Source organism: Pteronotus mesoamericanus, unplaced genomic scaffold (genome assembly GCF_021234165.1).
Source record: "Pteronotus mesoamericanus isolate MK-2021 breed Mesoamerican mustached bat unplaced genomic scaffold, CSHL_Meso_final contig_24, whole genome shotgun sequence".
NCBI lineage: Eukaryota > Metazoa > Chordata > Mammalia > Chiroptera > Mormoopidae > Pteronotus > Pteronotus mesoamericanus.
Genome location: NW_026555100.1, coordinates 6,481,115 through 6,506,259, shown reverse-complemented (window position 1 = coordinate 6,506,259; position 25,145 = coordinate 6,481,115). Strand labels below are relative to the sequence as shown.

The 25,145-nt window shown below is 36.5% G+C and overlaps 1 pseudogene; it reads left to right on the top strand.

Annotated features, from left to right (window-relative positions):
• The first annotated feature begins 1,916 nt into the window (after positions 1-1,916).
• On the top strand, positions 1,917-3,249 carry LOC129069770 (nucleophosmin-like; annotated as a pseudogene).
• Positions 3,250-25,145: the final 21,896 nt, after the last annotated feature.

Sequence of the window (25,145 nt, the reverse complement as noted above, 5' to 3'; positions counted from 1 at the left end):
TGTCAACAGGAGCCAGCTTAAAGGGCCTCTAATTAGCCATATCTGGGGTAACTAGCATATGAAAATAAACAGTAATGAATTAGCATTCATTGAATAAACTAATCCTTTATTCTGTACTAAAGAGAAAGAGAAATGGCAGGAACAGGAAAGCTATTCCTTAAAAGAGATTGCCCACTGATAAATACAAAAACAATTACGGAGTTGGAAAATCACCATTTTTCAACTATCATGGAAAAGATTGGTTTGGGGAAAGAAACATCATCAATAGATTCTAAGTTTAGTGGGGAAGATTGATGAGAAGCAGCATATTTTTGTGTTTTTAAAGTATCTCCCCATAGATTGTATACTATTTGTAGGAAGAGGAAAAGAGAAACCATGTAGTAGAGGACCTAGGAACACTTTGATCAGTGACTGTGTGCTTCCTGAAGGACATAACATCACTTGAATCTTTTCATAAAGAAATATCAACCGAACCCACGTTGAGTAGCATATTATTAAATACCTGTCATGAAAGGCAAAAAGAAAAAGGCTAAGGAAGTAACTTTCACATTAAAAGGGACTGAAGAGACTTGACCATTACAATTGATACCATAAACTGGAACTGGGGAAGGGGATGCTATGAAAGACTTGTTGGAACAATTAATAAAATTGGAATATGGACCATAGATTAGATAAAATAGCTGCCACATATGATAACTGTGTGGTGATTATGTAAAGGAATATCTTTTTTCTTAGCAAATACACACTAATGTATGAAGAAGTAAAGGGACATGAATGCATGCAATCTATTCTTAAATAGTTCAGGGAAAAAATAAGTCAAAATATCTAGAGAGAGAGAATGACAAAACAAATGCAGCAAAATGTTAAAAACTGGTGAACTTGAATGAATGTTATTCCGAAGTTCTCTGTCCCTGGTCTTGCAATTCTCCTATAATTTTAAATAGTTTTTAAAAAAAAGTTAAGTGCTCTCCAATTTCTCTTTCTTAGACTTCATTCCAAAATGGGCTAGAACATTCAACATGAACCTTTCATTTAGTCATTTCATTTCCACTATTGTTATTAGTCAGGTGGTAGTTATCTTTTATAATTTTAGTTTATTATATACTATCGATAATAAGAAAAAGCAGCTGGATATACAAAAGGTCAAAAATTTCCTAATCCTAGTTGCAGGAACTTTTTATATTTGCAACTAAAATCTGATTCTAGATATTTTTCTTCTGTGTGTAAGATCACTATTTTAATATAACTGATAAGGTAATAAAAGGTGCCCCTCTTTCTCTTAAGGAGTAACATCACAGTTCTTTCAGTCCTACAAGCTGGAAGCTTAAGGGTCATCTGACTCTCTTCTTTTCTTTATTACCATTCACAGCATCAAATAAAGAGATCCTATTGATTGTTTCTCCTTATATTCATAAAAACATATCTATTTATTTCTATTTCACTTCTATACTACTGGTGCTATCTTTCATCTGGACTACCACAAAATCCTATTCACTAGCCTAGCTGCTTTGGATCTTTTCCCAGACATGGATCTATTCCATTCTAGATGTTTTAAGAAATTGACTAACTGAGCCAGTTACTCAGATGAATCAAGGTTAAAAGGAGGGATAAAAAGCAAAGTAAATAGACTTGTTCATTTCCTAAACTCTTTTAGATAATTAGCTTTTCTGCTTCCTATAAGCATCACCTAGTGTTTCCTCTAAAATAATTGGTTAACTTTGAGGTTTTTGTTTGTTGTTTGTCTTAGTTTGTCTCACAATTTTAAACATTATTTTCTAATTACAAAGCTATACTGGTCCTTAAATTCAAACAATTGAAAAACATGTGAAATATGATTTTGTCCTGCATGTCTGTTCGGTGGAACAGAAGTCGTTTGTCGTCATCCGCCTTCTGTCCCACCTAAGTGTAGAAATTCTATGCACATAGACATGAGACCTCTGAGGCCCCAGAACTGTCTTTTTGGTTGTAAACTAAACCTGACAAAGATTATCACTTTAAAGTGGATAATGATGTGCACCTATTATCTTTACAGAAGGTCAGTTTAGGGCTGGTACAAAGGATGAATTGCACATTGCTGAAGCAGAGGAAATGAATTTTGAAAGCAGTCCATTACAGTAACACTGGCAACTTTGAGAATGTCTCTACAGTCAACAATTTCCTTTGGTGGCTTTGAAGTAACACTACAGGTGGTCTTAAGGTTGAAGTATAGTTCAGGGCCTGTGCATATTAGTGGACAACACTGAGTAGCAAACGAAGATGCAGAATCAGAAGATGAAGAGGAGGAGGATGTAAAACTGCTAAATTTATCTGGAAAGTGTTCTTCCCCTGAAAGCAATAGCAAGTTTCCACAGAAAAAATTGAAAGATGCTGCTGATGAGGATGACGAGAACGACAATGATGATGATAAAAACGATCATGATGATTTTGAGGATGAAGAAGTGGAAGAAATCTATATGAGATACTCAGCCAAAAATGCACAAAAATTTAACCTGAATAGAAAAGATTCAAAACCATCAACACCAAGATCAAAAGGTCAAAAGTCCTTCAAAAAATAGGAAACAACTCCTAAAACACTGAAAGGACACAGTTCTGTAGAAGACATTAAAGTAAAAATGCAAGCAAGTATAGAAAAACATGGTTCTCTTCCCAAAGTGGAAGCCAAGTTCATCAATTATGTGAAGAATTGCTTCTGGGTGACTGATTGGGAGGCTATCTAAGATGTCTGGCAGTGTAAATGTATCACAGTTTTGTACGTTTATACAATGGAATACTACGCAGCAGAAAGAAAGAAGGAACTCCTACCCTTCAGGACAACATGGATAGAACTGGAGAGTATTAGGCCAAGTGAAATAAGCCAGGTGGTGAAAGACAAATACCGTATGATATCACCTATAAGTGGAACCTAATCAACAAAACAAATGAGAGCAAAATAGAATGAGACACATAGAAATAAAGAACAAATTGACAGTAACCAGAGGGGAAGGGAGGGGAATAATGGGGGAAAGAAGGGGAAGGGTCAAGGAACATGTATGAAGGACCCATGGACAAAGAAAACAGCAGGGGAGGATTAAAAGTAGGAGGTGGGGGGGTTGGGAAGGGGAGAGTAATGGGGGGAAAATGGGGACAACTGTAATTGAACAACAATATAAAAAAATAAAAGATCTCTGGCAGTGGAGGAAATCTCTTTAAGAAAATAGTTTAAACTCTTTGTTAAAAGTTTCCATTTTATTTCATTTCTGTAACAGTTGATATCTGGCTGCCCTTTTTATATGCAGAGTGAGAGCTTTCCTTATTGTGTCTGATAAATGCTGTCCAGGTTCCATTGCCAAGAATGTGTTGTCTGAAATGCCTGTTTAAAATTTAAAGATGGAACTCCACCCTTTGATTGGTTTTAGGTATGTATGGAATGTTATTATAGAACATAGTAATAGCGGTGGTCAGACAAACAGAAGTGGTAGAGAGACAAAAATATACATATGAAATAAACAGTATTTTAATAAAGTAAAAAACAGTTCTCCTCCCCACCCTAACGTTACCCACAAAGATAACCACTTTGTTAAGTTTTTGTATTCTTCTAGATTTTTTTCCATGCTGTACCAATGTGTCTATCTTTACGTGTATACATCTTTTTAATGGGAATCATTCTGCACAATTTGTTCTTTTATTTCTTCTTTAACAGGTAAATCTTTTTAAATTTAATTTTTATTTTATCAAAGTTGTGCATATATAGTTTTTATATATAGTTTTTATATATAGTTTTAAAAGTCAATTCTACAAGTAAAAAATGTTTCTAATCATTATGTAACACATCCATGTGGTTTAAAATTGAAAACTTTCCCTTCTACTTCTCCCTGAGACACCCAAATCACAAGGCAACAAATGACACTGATTTTTATATATCCTTTATACATATAGAAATATACATACACATACTTTGAAGATCTTTTCATATCATTAAATGAAAGGCTTCCTCAATTTTTTAGAGAGCTTAATGGTATTCCATTGTATAGACATACCTTTATTTAATTGGGCATATCTATACAATGTAATACATAATTTATCTAATTAAACATTTAGGATGTTTCCAAATTTTGCTCTTGCAAATAATCTGCTATGAATATACATCATTTTACTTGTGTGAGTCATCTACAGAGTAAATTCTGAGAAACGGAGTAGTGGGTCAAAAGTTTCACAGGTTAGGTTTTCTGGAAAGCAGATTCTGGGACAGAAACTTAGAGTTTAGAACATTTATTAGGGCATGCCCTTGTGATGAACAGCTGTGGAAAGAAGGAGGAAGTGGAATTGAGCAGAAGGGAAAGCTGAACTTTGAGGGGCCCCATGCAGCCTCGGCCAACTCCGTAGGGACGCTGTGGAGCTAAAATGACCGACCAGAATCCACCCATGGTGAGTGGAAATGGCTGGGCCTTTACACCCCCTTCTTCATAAGTCATTGGATATGGGCTACCCTAGAAAGGCATTGACCTGAGGTGAGGAAACTCTTTACAGTAAAGGCAAAACTTGAAAGGGCTGACAGTTGAAGATTGTCTGCTGACAGGACTTCCAGCAGCTGGGACAGCAAGACCTCTGAAGAAGGATACCTGAGTGGCCCATCTCCATATCCAACCCAAACGGTTATCTACATTTTGTGACTTTGACAGATTTTGCCAAATTGTCATACCAATTTATACCTCTACCTGCAATGTATAAGATGGACTATTTACCCATATTCTCCTCAACACAGAGTGTAATCAGACTTCTGGGTCTTAGCCAATCTGATACGGAGAGGAGACATCTCAGTGTAGTTTCAACTTTCCTGTCTTTTATTTTGAGGGAAGTTGAACTTGTTTATAGAAGTTTAAGACTCATTTCTCCCTTTTTTCCCCATTGAACTGCCTGTTTATGCCCTTTGTACATTTTATTTTTTACATTATTGTTTATATTGTTACAGATGTCCCCATTTTTCCCCTTTTTACCCATCTCCTCTCCCATTACCCTCCCCTCTTCCCTCCCGCCGCCAGCACACTGTTGTCTCTGTCTGTGGGTTATGCATATGTTCTTTGACTAATCCCTTCACCTTTTATCCATTCCCCTCCTTCCCTCACCTCTGACAGCTATCAGTCTGTTCCATGTATCTATGCCTCTGTTTCTATGTTCATCAGTTTATTTTGTTCTTAGATTCCACATATAAGTGAGATCATATGGTATTTGTCTTTCACTGACTGGCTTATTTCACTTAGTGTAATAATCTCTAGACTCATCGATGCTGTTGGAAGTTAAGAGTTCCTTCTATTTTACGGTTGCATAGTATTTCATTGTGTACCATTATATACGATTATTGGGTTGATTTTTTTTTTTCACATGATATGTAGAAACTCTCAATGTTAGGGAAATTAGCCATATTTTCATCACATTCCCTCCCGATATAGACATATGATAATATTGGAATGTTAACATTTTGTGTTTATATGATTATCACTAAGAAACAGTCACAACTGAGTCACATGAACTACTGTAAATACCTTTTCTTTCTTATACAATTTCTGTTTTTCCTACAGTTAATAATTGACTTATTTTTAAATTTTACTTAGTTTTCTATGTGTCTGACATTAATTCCTCTTTCAACCCTTCAAGAGATGTACCACTGTAGTCTAGCCCACCAACATACCTACCTGAAATATTGGGATAATAGAAGGCAATTATTAGGCAATACAATTGCCTCCTTTGTATCTCCCTGTTCTCACCCTTATCTGGCAATAGTCTCTTCTCACATGGCAGCCAGAGTGATCCTTTTAAAATGTCACCCCAATAAATTTAATTAAAAAAATGCAAACCAACCTAATTACAGAATAGTCACAGGTATAGAGTACAGCATAGGGAATATAGCCAATTATATTGTAATAACTATGTATGGTGCCAGGTGGTTACTAGAATTATCAGGGTGGGGGGATCACTTTGTAAATTATATAAATGTTCAACTACTATGCTACACATCTGAAATTAAATTAAAATAATATTGAATGCCAACTGTAATTAAATAAAATTTTTAAAAACACTTTAGTAAGAGATGTCATGCTTAGGGAACTTACAAATAAAGATGTGAAAAGACAAAAAAAAAGTTCCATGGGTAGTTTTAAAATAAATAAAAATGAATAAATATAATAGAAACAAGTCATTTCAATCCTACAGTGTATCTTTATTTCCCTCAAAGAACAGACAGTTATTACAGTGATATAGAAGGCCCTGCATGGCATATTCCAACCTGCACCTCTTTGACCTCATTTTCTACTGCTTCTCCTGTTTCTCCTCACATTTCTCCACCCCCACTGGCAGTTTTCCTCTTCCTGGATATTTCTTCTGCCAGATACCCACATGACAAAATCCCTAATTTCTCCAGGTTTTGGATGAAATATCATTTTACAATCAGGCTCATCCTAACCATCCTATTTTAAATTGTAATATACAAGTATGCCTGTCCCCCTCCCTACCCAGAGCAATTTTAATCCTTTTTACCCTGCTTTACTTTTTCAAATATAGTTTGTATTGCTTTTTAATATAGAATTTATTTGTTCATTATATTTATTATCTTACACCCTCCGCTAGAATGAAAGCTCAATGAGAATAGTTTGTGTCTCAAGGTGGCCACTTTGTGAATTTTTATTCTTTTTATTGTGAATATCTTAAAATGTTCAAACCCATCAGAAGAGCTATAATTTCCCATTTTTTTGTGCCTCTTGGATTGGAACCCCATGTCTCTCTGTCTTTTGTATTGTCTTTCTATACAGCTGTCATGCATGAACTTGTCTTCATTATCAATTTGTGAATCCTATTCGCCTCTCCTACAGTGGATTTCCTAGTTCCTAGACCCTTTGTCTTCTGTTTTGCTTTTCTCCTTCTTTTTCAATGAGCATTCCTTTTTCTTAGTTTATTGTTTCTTTTTGGTGGTAGCCTCCTAGGAAAGAATGCACAGTTTTTGAGATTTTATATGTCTGAAATTGTCTGGTCCAGCTAGGTGCTTAATTGATAATATGACTACGAATAGAACTCTAGAAATAATTTTTCTTGAGGATTTTTAACACATTATACCACTGTCTTCTAGCTTCCAATGTTGGTCTCAAGAAGTAAGATGCAATTTTAATTCTTCATTTTTTTTCTCTGTAAGTTCTTAGGGTTTTCTCTTTTTTTCCTCCAGTGCAGGATGTGCTATGTTGTGAGCAATTTTCTTATAAAATCTGTTGTCCACTAAGCCCTTTATCAGGGTATTTGTGACCATTGGTTCTAGGATATCTTCTTGATTTATTTCTTTGATAATTTCCTCTGGTTTGTTTTCTGTGTTCTCTCAAGAATTTCTTGATATATGGTATCTCTTCTCAAAAAGCAGATTGGTGTCTAAATTTCCATTTATTAGACATAATTTGCATAATAATACAGAATGAGAACTGAAAGGAACAACATATTCCAGGGTTTATCACATGAAATATCACATGAAATCCTTTATTAAGAAGCAAAATGAGTATGCTGTCACTTTCTAAGATAGCTGAGCTGACAGTGTCACTAAAGCCAAACTGGGAGTCATCTCCCTTTTAAGGATCTCAAATGTTCTAAAACCTAAAACAGTACCTGGCACGTTGTAGAAAATTAGTAAATATTACTTGAAGAAATAGATGTCCTCTACAAGTATTTACACTTAAATATATTTATAGATAACAGAAAATAAACACTGCATACATACCCAAAGCAGCTTTATCTCTGGAAAGTCCCTAATATTTATCCCTTAAAACATTTAAAATAATTAAGATTTAATATTTGCAGTTTTTGTTGAATTTACTTCTCTGTCAACCCGGAGTCACAATTCATAATCACCCTGGAGAAAAGGAATCTACTTTGCTATAACACAAAGGTATGCTTTTTAACATTTTACATTTCAATATCATTTTTTTGCTTTTTTATTATTATGATATTTTTAAATTTATAAATCATGTTTATTCTATTACAGTTGTCTCAATTTTTCCCCCTTTGCCCCCTTCACCCATCCCACCTCCACCCCCCACTCCCACAGTCATTTTCCACTCTGTTGTCCATGTCCATGGGTAATTCATACATATTCTTTGTCTAGTCCCTCCCCCTTCTTTCCACCATTGTCCTCTTTCCCCCTCCCCTCTGGGCACTTTCAGTCTGCTCCATGCTTCCATGCCTGTGGTTTATTTTGTTCGTTAGTTTATTTTGTTGAATAGAATCTGCTTATGGGTGAGATCATATGGTATTTCTCTTTTACCGACTGGCTTATTTCACTTAGCTTAATATTCTCCAGTCCCATCCATGTTGTCACAAAAGGTAGGAGTGAGTTTCTTTTTCTTTCCTTCTTTCCTCCTTCCTTCCTTTCAATGCAGATTGATTTTATTTATTTTTTAAATGTCAAAACCCATGATAAAATATGAAAAAATTTAAATACATTATAAAGTCTCAGCAATTAAAACAACATGACACCGGCACAGAAATAATCAAGTAGATCAATGAAACATAATGAGCATTCTAGAGACAAACATATATATCTGATTAACATAGGTATGATTAAGTTGGTATTTCAAATCAATGGGTAAAATAAGGCTTATTCAACAAATAAAATGCATGGACCACTATTACTTGAAATAAAACAAATATAGAGCCCTATTTCACACATTATACAAGAAATATTCAGGTGAGTCAAAAATCAATATGTAAAATCTAAGGAGTTTTAGGAGAAAATAGAACTTATATTTTTCATGGCCTGAAGTAAAATATTCAACCCCAGAAGCTATAAAGTAAATATTGACAATATGACTATATTAAACATTTAAGACTATATAGTAATATACATGTAAAAAAAGTTAAAGGACAAGGAATAGAATAGGAAAGTATTTGCAACACATCTAAAACATGGTTAATAGGTTTTTTGTTTCTTTTTTTTTTAAGGGAAAAAAGTTCTACAAACCTTTAATCAATAAATGGAACAAGAATACCAAAAAGTCATTTAAAGCTTTTTTTTAGGAAAAATAATAGAAATAGGCAAGAAATATACTAACACAGGTTTAGTTTCAACAAATAGTAAAGGAACAATTAAAATAACATCATTGTCACAATCAGATTAATGAGTATTAAAAATATTGGTAATATCAAGTATTGGCAACTCTGAAAGGAACTGGGTATTCATAGAAACTTTTTCTTCATCTTAAAGCAGTCCCTTTAGCATATTTGCAGTGCTGGTTTGGTGGAGGTTTATTCTTTTAGCCTTCTTTTGTCTGGGAAACTCCTTATTTCGCCTTCCATTTTAATTGTGAGCCTTGCTGGGTAGAGCAGTCTTGGTTGCAGGCCTTTGCTTTTCATGCCTTGGAATATTTCTTGCCATTCCCATCTGGCTTGCAGTGTTTCTGTTGAGAAGTCAGCTTTAGCCGTATTCTCTCACTGAGCTCAGAGAGAATTACAAAAAACTACGGGGAAACTACGAGGAACTTACTGCAAACTATATCAGCATGAAAAAGGACATAGAAACTATCAATGAGACAAGAGGAAATGAAGAATACAATTTCTGAAGTGAAAAACACAGTAGAAGGAGTCAAAAGCAGGCTCGATGAAGCTGAGGACCGAATCAGCGAGCTGGAGGACAAGGTAGAAAAAAGCTCCCCGAAAGAGCAAGAAAATGAAAAAAGACTCAGAAAGAATGAGGAGGCATTGAGGGAAATGCAGGACAACCTGAAATGCAATAATATCCGTATAATAGACATACCAGAAGGAGAAGAGGATGAGGAAGGGATAGAGAACCTGTTGAAAAAAGTAATGATGGAAAACTTCCCACATTGGAGGAGAGAAAAAGACACACAAGTCTAGGAAGCACAGAAGGTCCCATTCAAGAGGAACCCAAGGAGGCCGACTCCAAGACACATCATCATGAAAATGGCAAAAAGCAAAGACAAACAGAGAATCCTAAAGCAAGCAAGAGAGAAACAGGTAGTAACATATAAGGGAGCCCTGATAACGGCTAGCAGCTGACAAATAGCGGATTCTATTCAACAAAATAAACTAACGAACAAAATAAACCACAGGCATGGAAGCATGGAGCAGACTGAAAGTGCCCAGAGGGGAGGGGGAAAGAGGACAATGGTGGAAAGAAGGGGGAGGGACTAGACAAAGAATATGTATGAATGACCCATGGACATGGACAACAGAGTGGAAAATGACTGTGGGAGTGGGGGGTGGAGGTGGGATGCGTGGAGGGGGTAAAGGGGAAAAAATTGAGACAACTGTAATAGAATAAACATGATTTATAAATAAATAAATACAAAAACAAAAGAAAAGAAGAAATAACTGAAGTAAAAATTAACAGAGAACACATATTCAAATGTTCTGCGATAACTCTGATAAAATCAGGAGGATGATGCTGAACTGTGACCCAGAACCATAAAGGGTCCAGAATAATTCTTATGGAATAAGGTTCCCACCACAACCATATATTTTTTTCCAGGTTGGCTTCTCAATTCAAATGACTTTAGGTTAATGGGGATGGGTCCAGTATTAGTATCATTACATACCATCATGCATTTCTCTCTAAATTCAATAGAAAATAGGGTTCCACATTCTCCAACACTTCATTTATTTCTAAGCTAAATAATAGTAATAAGTATCAACTATAGATGGTAAACTAAATGGATATGAATCTTACTCAACAAACTAGGATATGCAAGAAATGATATATTAGTTTTTTAAAATGAATTAAATTCATAGCTCTATTTTGAAATCTGGTAGGAAATTTAGTCTTTTCTATCGGTGCCCCTCCCATGTTACTTCAGTAGCCAACTTGATAATGCACACTCTTTTGACTCCCTTTTCCTGTCTTCCCCTTTCCCTTGCCCTCCCACATAAACTACATGCATTTGGATCTTCTTGAATATGATTATAGGGAAACCATAAACAAAGGAAATTAAACATTAGGGCATTCTTACCATAACACAGCCTCTTTGTTCATAAATTTAAGAGTTGTTTAATCCATTGTAAACTTCTTAACTTCCTTCCATACAGCTGTTTACTCTAAATGAGGCCAAATTAACTTCCTTTACGAGTAATTAATTTAATTTTACTGAAATTTTAATGACATGTTTTCAAGAACATACATAGTGTAATACATATAAGAACACATACCAACAAGGTGTGACAGTAATGACTCATGGGTCACAGTTAGTCATGGAACAATAATATACCTTATGGGTGTGCCATGCTTCACTAGGCGTAAGCTTCCATCTAGATGCTTAGGAAATCTACTTACTGGATAGCCAGAATGCTAGTCAGAATCTGTCAGAAGAAATTTTTATAAAAATAAGAGAAATAACACCAGGCACTTTGGGCACATGCTATGTTAGACAGTTCTCTCAACCCAGTAAGTGGTGTGACTTTACCTGCTAACTTTTTTTCCAGGCTGGCTTCTCGATACAAATGAATCTGGCTTCATGGGGATGGTCCCATTAATTGTATCATTACATATCATTATATAGCCCTCTGTCAATTCAATGGAAAGTCACTAAGTGCAACTATGTGCAAGATACTGTGGTAGGGACCCAGCCCCTTCTAAACTGAATTTAAAAAAAAAAGATTTTATTTATGTATTTTTAGGGAGAGGGGGAAGGCTAGGAGAAAGAGAGGGAGAGAAACATCAATGTGTGGTTGCCTCTCATGTGCCCTGACTGGGAATCCAACCAGCGACCCTTTGGTTCACAGGCTGGCACTCAATCCACTAAGCCACACCAACCAGGGCCAAAACTGAATGTTTTTCTAAGCTAAAACCTTTAGTCAGCAATACTAACTATATACAGGAAGGGATTCCAACCCTTGCGTGTTCTGTTTCACCACACTGCATTAAATATTTCTCTTCTAAAACAACACAGTAGTCCCTCCTTTTTCATGGGGGATCATTTTAAGACCTCCACTGGATGTCTAAAATCACAGAGAGTACTGAACCCTATAATATTATGTTTTTTCTTATAGATACATAGCTATGATAAAGTTTAATTTCTAAATTACATACAGTAAGAGACTAATACCAATAAGTAATAAAATAGAACAATTATAATAATATACTATCATAAAAGTTATGTAAATTTGGTCTCAAAATTTTAATTTTTGAAAAGTTTTCAAAAAACTTTTGAGGATCTAAGATGGCGGCTGAGTAGGTGGAAGTTACAGTCACCTCCTCCCAAGACCAAACTGGAATTACAACTAAAATGGAACAATCAACCTGAATATCCAACTGAAGACTAACTGTATAAAAGTCTTATAACCAAGGATTTACAGAAAAAGCCACATTGAGACCGATAGGAAAGGCAGAGACAGGAAAAGGGTTGGCCCTGCACCCACGAGCTTTGGCTGAGAATCCAGAGAGATATCTTGGCTGCAAAGGTTCCCCTAAGGAGCATGAGTTCTTAACCCTGCCAGGCTCCCCAGCTGACATCACCAGAGCTGGAAAGAAAATCCCACAAAATATTTGGCTCTGAGAATCAGTGGGGATTCTCTTCCCCAGGGAGTGACAAGTTGCTGAAACCCGGATGCCCTCTTAAAAGTCCAGCACACAAAATCTCATTCACAGCTGCCCACTCTGGGCTCCAGAAGAGGGAGAGCATTTTGAAGCAGACGGTCATTCAGGGAGAGGTTGGGTTGTGTGGCTCCAGGGAGAGAGCTGAACGGACAGCTGCCAGGGTCCTTGTGCTAAATCCCTCTCCCACACTGCAGAAAAATCTTCGTTGGGTCAAGCACTTCCCTCCATATATCATCAGCCTGGAGGAATGCAATATCCCCACCCTCCTGACTCCCTGTCACCCTGCCCTTTTGGGCTCACACCCTGCAAAGGAGTCAACTACCTGGGCCCAGTGTAGAGATCCAGTCAGACTGGGGTGTCAGAGATTGGGTTGTGAGGCTTTGGAGTGAAGAATCATTCCTCCCACCTTCCTGAGAGCCTGACTGGTACCACGCCTCTAAAGGGAGATCCACAAGCCCCACCCTCCCAATTCATGATAGCCCAGGTCTGGGCAGAATTCAGGACACATTAAGTGATATGGCTCTAGGATGGGGGCCATTTTTCTCTTGCACACCACACTGGTGCAGAGCCCTCCCTTCACATGGCCAAATTGTGGTCTACTTGGGCCTGATAAACTCCCCTGAAAGCTCCCTGAGACCCTGCCCCACCACAAAGACCAATGGGCATTCATTGTATGGCAGATGGCCTTGTGTTCCCTGGAACATTTGTTGAGGAATGTCAGACCCAGCACTGTCACCTAGTTTGAATCTCAATCAATCTGGTGAAAACCCCACCCGATAACTCACTGAGTACCTACCTCATACAACTCATGTACCACCAGAGGCTTTCAGTGACTGAGCAAAATAGGCAGCTGGCATGTGAAGGTAGATCTCAGGGTGACTTGGGCCTTTCGCTATCCTGTCCCTGGACTCAGTGCTGGTGGAAGCCAACCTTAGTGCACAACTTGGCCCTTTCCACACACACCAAGGCTGAGCAGAGGCACTCACAAACAAAAGATTGCTTTGTAGCACCAGCAGGTTGCCCAGGGCTAATCATAAGCAGTGTCTGACATTGTTGTACACTGGAGTCCCTCCCAAAAGTCCCCCAAGCCAATGGTGAACTTCAGACAACATCAGATCAGAATCCAATTAGCTGCACAAGTAGCACATCTGAAGGGAGACATTGGCAGGCACCAGACCCTGATGAGGCAAATTCTGCCTCGTGTGGTCAGCACCCGCATAGTAGCTTGCACAAGGGGGACAGAGTCAATCATAGACAGCAAGCCTGAGCATTGATCTCCCTACATGGATGGGCTAACAGGAATCAAGACTCAACTATAACAGGAGGGCTCACGTAACCCACAAAAGGGGCATTCCTGGAGTAACCAGCTCAGGTGATCAAGGAGATTGTATCATTGGGTCACACAGGACACCTACTACATAAGGCAACCCTGCCAAGACTGGGAGAGATAGCAGATCTACCTAATATAAAAAAAATAAACAGATAGAGGGAGCCAAAATGGGAAGACAAAGAAACATGTCTCAAATGAAAGGACAGGAGGAATCTCCAGAAAAATAACTAAATGAAATAGAGATAATTGATCAACTAGATACAGAGTTCAAAATAATGGTTATAGAGGCCCTGGGTGGGTAGCTCAGTTGCTTGGAGCATCTTCCTAGTACATCAGTGTTGTGGGTTCAATCCCAAGTCAGGGCACTTACAAGAACCAACCAATGAATGCTTAAATACATGGGAAAACAAATTGATGTCTCTTTCTCTCCCTTTCTCTCTCTCTTTAAAAATCAATAAATAGAATTTTGAAAAAAATGGATATAAGGATGCTCACGGAACTTAGGGAAAAATGGATGAAATCAAGGAGAACTTCAACAAAGAGACAGTAAAATAAAAGGGACACAGAGGCCATAATAAGTAACTAGTCAGGTGATGCAAGGAGTAAGTAGACGCTACATTAACCTCCTCCCAGGACCAGTCTGGAATTACAATAAACTGTAGAGAAATCATCCTGTATAACTAACTGAACACTAGCTGGAGAGAAGCCTTATAATCACAAGAGAGAAGAAACCACTTCACCACAACATACTGGTAGGGAGTGTGGAGAAGGTGTGAGAGGGCAGGCTCCCACAGGCAGCAGCTGAAGTTATGGAGGGACATTTAAGTGGCTTCGGGGTTTCCCTGAGAAGCGTGGGGTCTAAGCCCCAAGCTGGGCTCCCCAGCCTATGGCACCAGAGCTGGAAAGGATCTCAGATAATGTCCAACTGTGAAAAGCAGCAGAGTTACTGTCTGCCAGGGAGAGACAGCTGGAGACAAAAGGTGCCTCTTCATGGGCAACGCTCAAAATTTCGTTTCCAGCCACTTAGCCTGGGCTCTGGCAGAGGGAAGATGTATGGACTAGAAATGCTTGAGGAGAATCTAGGGTTGATGGCTCAGGGAAGAAAACTGAAGAAACAGCTACCAGGATCCCTGTGTTGAGTCATTCTACATACTGCAAAAGTCATCTTTCTCAGACAGAGCACCCCTCTCCAAGTGGCATCAACCTGAGGGGAGCAGTAGCCTTGCCCACAGGAATTACTCTGCCCAACATTGTGGTGCATAGGCCAAGCTGCTGATTATAGATTAAGGCTATATCACTTATTAGTTTAACATCTAAGGCAGAAAATACAGAGAAGAAGCCAAAATGGGAAGACACAGAAACAGATCCCAAGTCAAAGAACAAGACAATTCTCCAAAAGAATAACTAGATGAAATGGAGGCAAGAAATTTATCTGATAGGGAGTTTAGAGTAATGATTACAAGGATACTCAAAATTATAAGCATGAAAAAAGACACAGACCATATGAAAAGACCAGTCAGAAACAAAAATGCAATATCTGAAATACATAATACACTGAAAAGAATAAACAGTAGGTTAGATGAAGCAGAGCATTGAATCAGTGATTTGGAAGACAAAGTAGAAAAAAGCACCCAGGCAGAGCAACAAAAAGAAAAAAGAATTTTAAAAAATGAGGAGAGCTTAAGAAATATTTTGGACAAGAAGCATAACAACATCAATGTAAAGGGACTAACAGATGGAGAAGAGAGCAAGAAAGGGATTGAGAACTTATTTAAAGAAATAGTGACCCAGTCTCCCCTAATCTGGTGAAGGAAAAAGACACACAAGTCTAGGAAGCTCAGAGGATCCCAAACAAGTTGGATGCAAAGAGGCCTACCCCAAGACACATCATAATTAAAATGACAAGGCTTGAAGACAAGGAGAGAATCCTAAAAGCTGCAAGAGAAAAGCAGGTAGTTACATACAAGGTAGCACCAATTTGACTGTCATATGATTTCTCAACAGAAACATGTCAAGCTGGAAGGGAGTGGTGTGAAATATTCAAGGTGATGAAAAGCAAGGACCCACAACCAAGGCTATTTTACCCAGCAAGGCTATCATTTAAAATAGAAGTAACATGGAGCTTCCCAGACAAGAAAAAGCTAAAGGAGTTTGTTAACACCAAACTAGTATTGCAACAAACAAATGTTAAAGGGCTTGCTTTAAGAAAAAGAAAAAGAAAAAAGAAGAGGAAGAGAGTCTGACAATAAAATGGCACTAAATATGTATCTATCAATAATCACCTTAAATGTAAATGGCTTAAATGCCTCAACCAAAAGACATAGGGTAGCTGAATGGATAAGAAAACAAGACCCATATATATGCTGCCTCCAAGAGACACCTCTCAGATCGAAAGATGCACACAGACTAAAAGTAAAGGGATGGAAAAAGGTATTTCATGCAAATGGAAAGAAGAGCTGGGGTAGCAGTACTTATATTCAACAAAACAGACTTTAAAAGCAAGGCTATAGTAAGAGACAAGGGACACTACATAATGATAAAGGGAACAATCCAACAAGAGGATATAACCCTAGTAAACATTTACACACTCAACAAAGGAGCACATAAATATGTGAAGCAAATCTTGATGGACATAAAGGGAGAGACTGACAAAAATCAGTCATAGTTGTAGATTTTAACACCCCTTTGACTTCAATGGAGAGATTTTCCAGGCAGAAAATCAACAAGGAGACAGCGTCCTTAAAAAACACACTAGATCAAATGGATTTACTTGATATCTTCAGAGTGTTTTCACCTCAAAGCACTAGAATATACATACTTTCCAAGTGCACATGGAACTTTTTCTAGGATAGGACACATGTTAGGATACAAAACAAGTCTCAACAATTTTAAGAAGATTGAAATCACATCAAGCATTTTTTCTGACCAGGATGCTATGAAACGAGAAATCAAGCACAAGAAGAACACTGAAAAAACATGCAAAGACAAGGAAGCTAAATAACAGGTTATTAAACAATGAAAGAGTCAACAATGAGATCAAGGAAGAACTCAAAAGATACCTTGAAACAAATGAAAACAAGGACACAACAATCCAAAATGTGTGGGACACTGGGAAACAATCCTAACAAGAATATTCATAGCATTACTAACCTAGCTCAAAAAAACAAGAAAAAGCTCAGATAAACAATCTAACTTCACACTCTAAGGAACTTGAAAAGAAATGACAAACAAAGCCCATGGTGAGTAGAAGGAAGGAAATAATAAAGATCAGTGTAGAAATAAACAAAATAGAGTCTTAAGAAAACAATACAAAAGATCAATGAAACCAAGAGCTGGCTCTTTGAAGAAATAAACAAGATTGACAAAATTTTAACCAGACTCATCAAAAGAAAAGCAAGGACCCAAATAAATAAAATCAAAGTAAAAGAGGAGAAGTAACAACTGATTCCACAGAAATATATGGGATTGTAAGAAGATATTATGAACAACTATATGGCAACAAATTGGAAAATCTGGATGTAATCAATAATTTCTAGAAAAATGATATCTTCCAAAACTGAATCAAGAAGAACCAGAAAATTTGAATAGACCAATTACAGCCAATGAAATTGAAGCAATAATTAAAAAAAAAGAACCCTCTCATCAAGCAAAAGTCTTGGGTTAGATGGTTTCACAAGTGAATTTTACAAAACATTCAAAGAAGAACTAACACCAATCCTTCTCGAACTATTCCAAAAACTTCAAGAGACAGGAAGACACCTAAGCTCATTCTTAGGTGAGCATTAGCTACTTCTAAAAACCAGATAAAGACACTACAAAGAAAGAAAGAAAGAAAGTTCACGATGAACATAGATGCTAAAGTCCTCAACAAAATATTAGCAAACTAGATGCAGCAATACATTAAAAATATTGTACAGCATGACCAAGTGGAATTTATTCTGGAGATGCAAGGTTGGTACAATATTCACAAATCAATAAATGTGATACAACACATAAACAAAATGAAGGATAAAAACCATATGATCATATTAATAGATTCAGGAAAAACATTTGATAAAATCCAACAATAATTAATGATAAAAACTCTCAGCAAAGTGGAAATAGAGGGAACACAGCTCAAAATAATAAAGGCCATATATGACAAAACCACAGCCAACATTATACCCAGGAGGTAAAAAGTACAAGTGTTTCCCTTAAGATCGAGAACAAAACTGGGATGCTTGTTTTCACCACACTTATTCGACATAGTGCTGGAAGAACTAGCCTCAGAAATGAAACAAGAAGAAATAAAAGGCATCCAAATTGCAGAGAAAAAAGTAAAACTGTTATTATTTGCAGATGACATGATACTGTACATAGAATACCTTAAAGACTCCACCAGGAAACTACTAGAACTGATAAATTCAGTAAAGCAGAGGGTACAAAATAAATATCCAGAAATCTGTTGCCTTTTTATACACCAATAATGAATTATCAGAAAGGGAAACTAAGAAAACAATAGCATTTACAATTATATCAAAAAAAATAAAATACCACTCTGACTGGTGTGGCTCAGTTGGGTGAGAGATTCCCGGTGAGGGTGGGTTCAGTCCCCGGTTGGGACATATTCGAGAGGCAACCTATTAATGTTTCTTTCTCACATCAAAGTTTCTTTCTCTCTGTTTCTCCCTCCTTTCCCCTCTCTCTAAAAACAAACAAACAAACAAACAAAATACCTGGGAATAAATTTAGCTAAAGATGTAAAGGAACTGTGCTTAGGAAATTATAAGATGCTGAAGTAAGAAATTAAAGAAGATACAAATAATGGAAGCACACACCCTGCTCAAGGATAGGAATAATTAACAGTGTTAAAATGTCCATACTACTCAAAGCAATCTATAGATTCAATGCAATTCCTATAAAAATACTAATGGTGTATTTCACAGAACTAGAACAAATGTTCCAAAAATTTCTATGAAACTGCAAAAGAGCCTAAAAAACCACAACAAGCTTGAGAGAAAAGAACAAAGTTGGAGGGATCACAATACCTGATAACAAAGTATACTACAAGGCCATACTAACCAAAGCAGCATGGTACTGATATGAAAACATACATAGAGATTAATGGAGCAGAATAGAGCCCAGAACCCACACCTATATGCTCAATTAATATTTGACAAAGGAGACAAGAAATACAATAGGGTTAAGACAGTCTATTCAATAAATGGTGTTATGAAAATTGGACAGATACTTGCAAAAAATTGAAACTAGACCACCAACTTACACCACACACAAGATTTAACTCAAATAGATAAAAGACTTAAATGTAAGTCACAAATCCATAAATATCTTATAAGAAAACATAAACAGTAATGTCTTAGACATCTCACAGAGCAATATTTTTGCCCATATGTCCCCTAGGGCAAGGGAAACAGAGGAAAAAATAAACAAATGGGACTACATCAAACTAAAAACTTTTTGCACAGCAAATGAAACCATAACCAAAATGAAAAGATAACCCAATTCAAAAATGGGTGAAGGACCTGATTAGACACTTCTCCAAGGAGGACATACAGATGGCCAATAGATACACAAAACAATGCTTAATATCACTAAGCATCAGAAAAATACAGATTAAAATCACAATGAGATATTGCCTCACACCAGTCAGAATGACTATCATCAATAAATCAAGAAACAACAAGAGCTGGCGAGGATGTGGAGAAAGGGGAACTCTTGCTTACTTTTGGTGGAAATGCAGATTGGTGCAGCCATTATGGAAAACATTATGAAAGTTCTTCAAAAAATTTAAAATGGAACTGCCCTATGACCCAGCAATTCCACTTCTGGGAATATATCCAAAGAAACCCAAGTCACTAATTCAAAGGGATATATGCACTCTTATATTCATTGCAATATTGTTTAGAATAGCTGAGCTAGGGAAGCAACTCAAGTGTTCATCACTAAAGAATGGATTAAAAAAACAGTGATACATATATGGAATGGGATATTACTAGGCCATAAAAAAGAATAAAATGTTACCATTTGCAACATCATGGATGGACCTAGAGGTTATTATGCAAAGTGTAATAAGTCAGTCAGAGAAAGACAAAGACTGCATGATTTCACTTATATGTTGAATCTAAAAAACAATAAATGAACAAACAAAACAGAAACAGACTCACCAATACAGAGACCAAACTGATGGTTGCCAGCGGGGCTGAGTTTGGGGGACAGGGTGAAAAAAGTGAAGGGAATCAGAAGTACAGAGCGGTAGTTACAAAATAGTCATGTGGACATAAAGTACAGCATAGGAAACATAGTTAATATTGTAACAACTATGTATGGTGCCAGGTGGATCCTGAAAATTTTAGGGGTAATACTTTGTAAAGTATATGATAGTCTCTAATCACTATGTTGTACACCTGAAACTAATACAAAATAATATTGAATGTAAATTGTCATTGAAAAAAATTTTAACCAAAAATTTAATGCCTTTTTAATCTTTTTTTAAAATTTATTTACTTTTTAAATACATTTGTCTCTGCCTCCCCCCACCTCTTTCCCTTGCCCCCTCCCTCCTTCGCCTTTTTTATCTTAATTAAGCACTTATCATACACACTGTGTCTGTAACTTGTAGTTTGAGGTGCAACAGCAAAACTAGCACACATTTCTTTTTCCTTCATAATTTCACAGATAGAAGATTATTTCTTACTATAGATCTTAGTAACCTCAGCATGATTTTTTTCTTATTACGTAGAGAACTTTCACCTTTCTGCTTAAAGGAAGCACTTTATGGCTTTTATGACATATGCAAATTCACAATGTAATTACTTTCTTGTTTGTGGGTCATTATTAAATAAAACAAGTTACTTGAAACCAAGCACTGCGATACCATGACAGTTGATTGGGTAATTGAGATGGCTCCTAAGTGACTCATGGGGAATGAGGGTAAACAGCCTCTATACTCTGGACAAAGGGATAATTTGTGTCCTGCACAGGACAGAGTAAGACAACATAAGATTTCATCATGTTATTCAAAACAGTGCACAATTTAAAATATATGAATTGTTTATTTTTGGAATTTTCCATTTGATATATTCAGACCATGGTAGACAAAAGCTAAGTGAAACCATGGATTAAGGGGGACTATTGTACAATTTGAGTAAGGCCTGGCAAATCACCTCCTTTTGTCCCTCTGCTTCCCACACTCTAGGAAGTAGAGCCCACTTACCTTAGTTTCTCAGTGAAGAGTAATGAATACTACTCCATAGTCTAAATAAGGCTTTATTCAAAGTAGCAATTAAAAATACAGCCATATTCCCTGGGAAGCTGCTTTCTTGTCTCCTGAATCAGTTTAGGAATGGAGAATTGAAGCTCAAAGTACTTGCTTTAGGTAAGTCACATTTTAAAAAATTATACTATGGCCCTGACTGATGTGGCTCAGTTGGTCGGGCATCATCCTGCAGACCAAGAGGTCACAGGTTCAAGTCCTGGTCAGGGAACATGCCTTGGTTGCAGGTTCAGTCCCTGGTTGGGGCTCCTTAGGAAGGCAATGATTGATGTTTCTCTTCCTCTCTTTCTCCCTTCCTTCCTCTCTCTCAAAAAATAAATAAAGTTTTTAAAAGTTATACTTGTGTTTTAATTTTTAAATTATAAATGTATGCACATGACTAAAAATTTTAAACAGTTATTGCAAGATATAAAATAAAAATAAAGGTGTCTTAATTTCCTGATTTATCAATTTTCAACAATATTGATTACTAATTATGAAAGATACAAAATTTAGCACTCAAATTACTTCTCACATTCCCTCATCTCCTCTTCCTTTCAGTTGTTTTCTTTTAGTGGTAACCTTTGTAACTTTAAATGGTATACTTATGTCATTCTTAACCTATAAATTTTAGTTTGATATATTTTAAATTTCACCATACTAAAGTGTTGTAGGATCATTATCAATCTCTAGAGTAAGACAGTTGTATTATCTAGTACATTTGAAATATAGCCAATAATTCTTATGAGTTTGAAATCTATAAGCATTCTTTAATTCATGGAGCATTTAATATCAAACCAATCAAAAATTAACATTAAGTTTATAGCACTTTTAGATTTTTAGGAAAACAATACATTACAAGCCTTATTATAAACTCACTCTATGAAATATGAAATCTCATTTATATGAAAATGAATAGAAAAATATTTACCTAAGTATTTATGGCCTTTTTAATATCTCATTAACAATTCACTTTTTTTAGAGGAGACAGAATTATTTTAATTCAGCTATATTAAGTCTCTCTTTATAAATAAATAGTTCTTATTTTATTTTACACTAAGAATATCAATCAATTTAATAATGAAAAAAAGAGTACACAGTCTAGCTTATCCTGTATCAGGGTTTATTTGCTAAGCCCTTTGTCATGTGCTCACCATATAAAGTACAAATTAAGAGTCTATGAGATAATATCTATTTTAAGACTAAGAAATAAAAACAAAGTGATTATCTAAGAAAAGTTCTCCACTTTGCAATAGGTTAAAAAACTATAAGTAAGATTAGATAAAAAGAGAAAAGAAAAAGTTGGAAATAATTCATCCTCAGGTTAAATCAGAAACAATATTCTAGAAAGAAATTACTTTTAACTAGTATGGAGTAGTTATAGTAACTTTAAATTCTTATTTTGCTCAGAATCATATTTAGAAGGAAAGAGAATAATAGTTATATGTATCTCAAATTTTACAAATAATTACAGTCCACATGCTATATCCTGAAAATTTTCAGATCTTTTGTGGGTCCATGTAAAAGCATGTATTTCAGTGGAAGCATCAAAATGCCATCAATTGTTAGTTTTTTTAAAATGAAGTTTGGCCCTATATCTTACAAAGATTTTATATATTAGTATTTTTAAATTTTTTAATTCTTTTTATTGCTCAAATACATTTGTCTCCACCTTCCCACCACCACTTTCCCTGCCCCCTCCCCCACCTCCCTCCTTCTTATATATTAGTATTAACTGGAGGCTAAAGTACCCACCTGAATCCTGCGAAGAGTGTTGTTAGGCAGTGTGCCAAGGTAAAAGTAACTCTGAGTTGGCATTTTAACAGTGAGGTTATCAACTCAGCTACTTTTTAACCTCTCTGAGCCTTAGTTTCCTCATCTGATAATGTGGATAATATTAACTGCTATGACTACTTTTGGGGGGAATTTTGAGGGCCAGAATGAAATAATGTATCTGAAAATGCACTGTAATCTATAAAACATTATACAAGTACTTATTATTACTTCAATATACAAGGTCTGTTCAGAAAGTATCCAGCCATTCACTATGAAAACTAGAGATATTTATTGAAGAAGATACAAGAAACATTGTACATAGGACAAAGACATATCAGTCCTCTTTAAAGTATGCACGTTGGGACCTCACACAGTTCTCCCAATTGCCATCAGCTACCTGTCATATTTCCCTGAATCTCATCGATGGTCTGAAATCTCTTCACTTTCAAAGGTAATTTTAGTTTTCAGAAAAGCAAGAAATCATTGGGTGCCAAATCTGGGCTGTAGCAGGGCTTATTTGGCATGATTTGATGTTTCACAAAAAAACTCTGCACGAGATGTGATACATGAGGGGTTGTTTTGCCATGATGAAGCTGCCAATCACTAGCTGCCCATAACTGCAGCCTTATAAATCATCTGAATAGTTTCCATGGAGGAATGTTCAAGCTTAACACAAAATTTGATGCAGATTCATTGCTCTATTCTCTCAGTCATTTTGAATATGATGGCCACACAGTACGCATGCTAACTCAATGGTGTCCACTGCCCCCAACTCACTAGTACAGTGAGGTCATCATTGTTCACACATGCGCATTCCAGTCCACCCTCCTTGGTTGCCAGGTTACATCAATGTGACACAAACTGTTCTATTAACAATGGTTGGATTATTTCAGGACAGACCTCATATATTCATGAGGAACCCAATATAAGAATAGCACATTAAGTAATACGAAAGCAGAGGAAAAGAAATGGGCCTTGCCCTCAAGAAGAAAGGGGCACCCTGCAACGGCAATAACTAACAGCTAGGAGGAGGGAATGGGGAAACAAGGAGAAAAAAGAGGAAAAAGAGGGAGCGAAAGACCAAGGAGGAGAAAATGAGCAACATATTTCATCTTTTGCTCAGAGCCATAGCATTTGATAATGTCTTTTGGTCCTAAATATAGGGGCCCACAAAGAGGCTTAGAAAAGTAAAAAGGGTTGTTCCCTAACTTCTCAATGTTCTTTCACAGTAATCAAATCTAATATTTGAATGAAAGGGTAAATGTATGAACTATCTTATTTAATACTCACAAAATCCTAAGGGAAGGTATTATTAATCCTTTTACTTTTTTCTTTTCTTTCTTTTTCTTTTCTTCCATTCTTCTTCTCCTCCCCCTTCTCCTCCTCCTTGTCCTCCTCCTCCTCCTCCTTGTCCTCCTCCTCCTCCTCCTCCTCCTTCTTCTTCTTTGTCTTTCTCTTCATCTTCTTCTTTTTAAAACAGATTAGGAAATCAAAGGCTCAGGAAGTTTAAAATTCAGAGTCAATAACTGAACCACCCAGATATTTTGACTCCAGGTCTAGAGCTTTGAATTTTCATTTACTGAAACAATTGTTCCTAATATCTCTTGGTCTTCCAGAAAAATATTATTCCTATTTCTACCTTAAAATTAATAGTTGTGTAATAGCCCAAACAGAGAACAATGCAATGCAAGGTCCATCATTACATGAATGGACAAATTGAGGTATATCCATACAAGGAAACTATTCAGAAAAAAGAAACACCTGGGTTTTTTTTGTTTGTTTGTTTGTTTTTAAAAGATTTTATTTATTTATTTTTAGAGAGAGGGGAAGAAAAGGAGAAAGGAGAGAAACATTGATGTGCAGTTGCTTCTCACATGCCCTCCACTAGGAACCTGGCCCACAACCCAGGCATGTGTCCTGACTGGGAATCAAACTGGTGACCCTTTGCTTCACAGTCCAGCGGTCAGTCCACTGAGCCACACCAGCCAGGGCAAGAAACATCTGTTGATATGCACAACAACATAGTTGAATATCTGAATAATTGTGCAGAGTGAAAAAAAGCAGGTAAAATACACATGCACGCGTGCACACACACACACACACACACACATTCTTTATATATATTCTTTAGTGCATTAATATAAAATTCTAGAAAATGCAAACTAATCTATAGTGACAGAAAGTAGGTTAGTGGTTGCCTGAGGATGTAAGTAGCGGGATGAATTACAAAG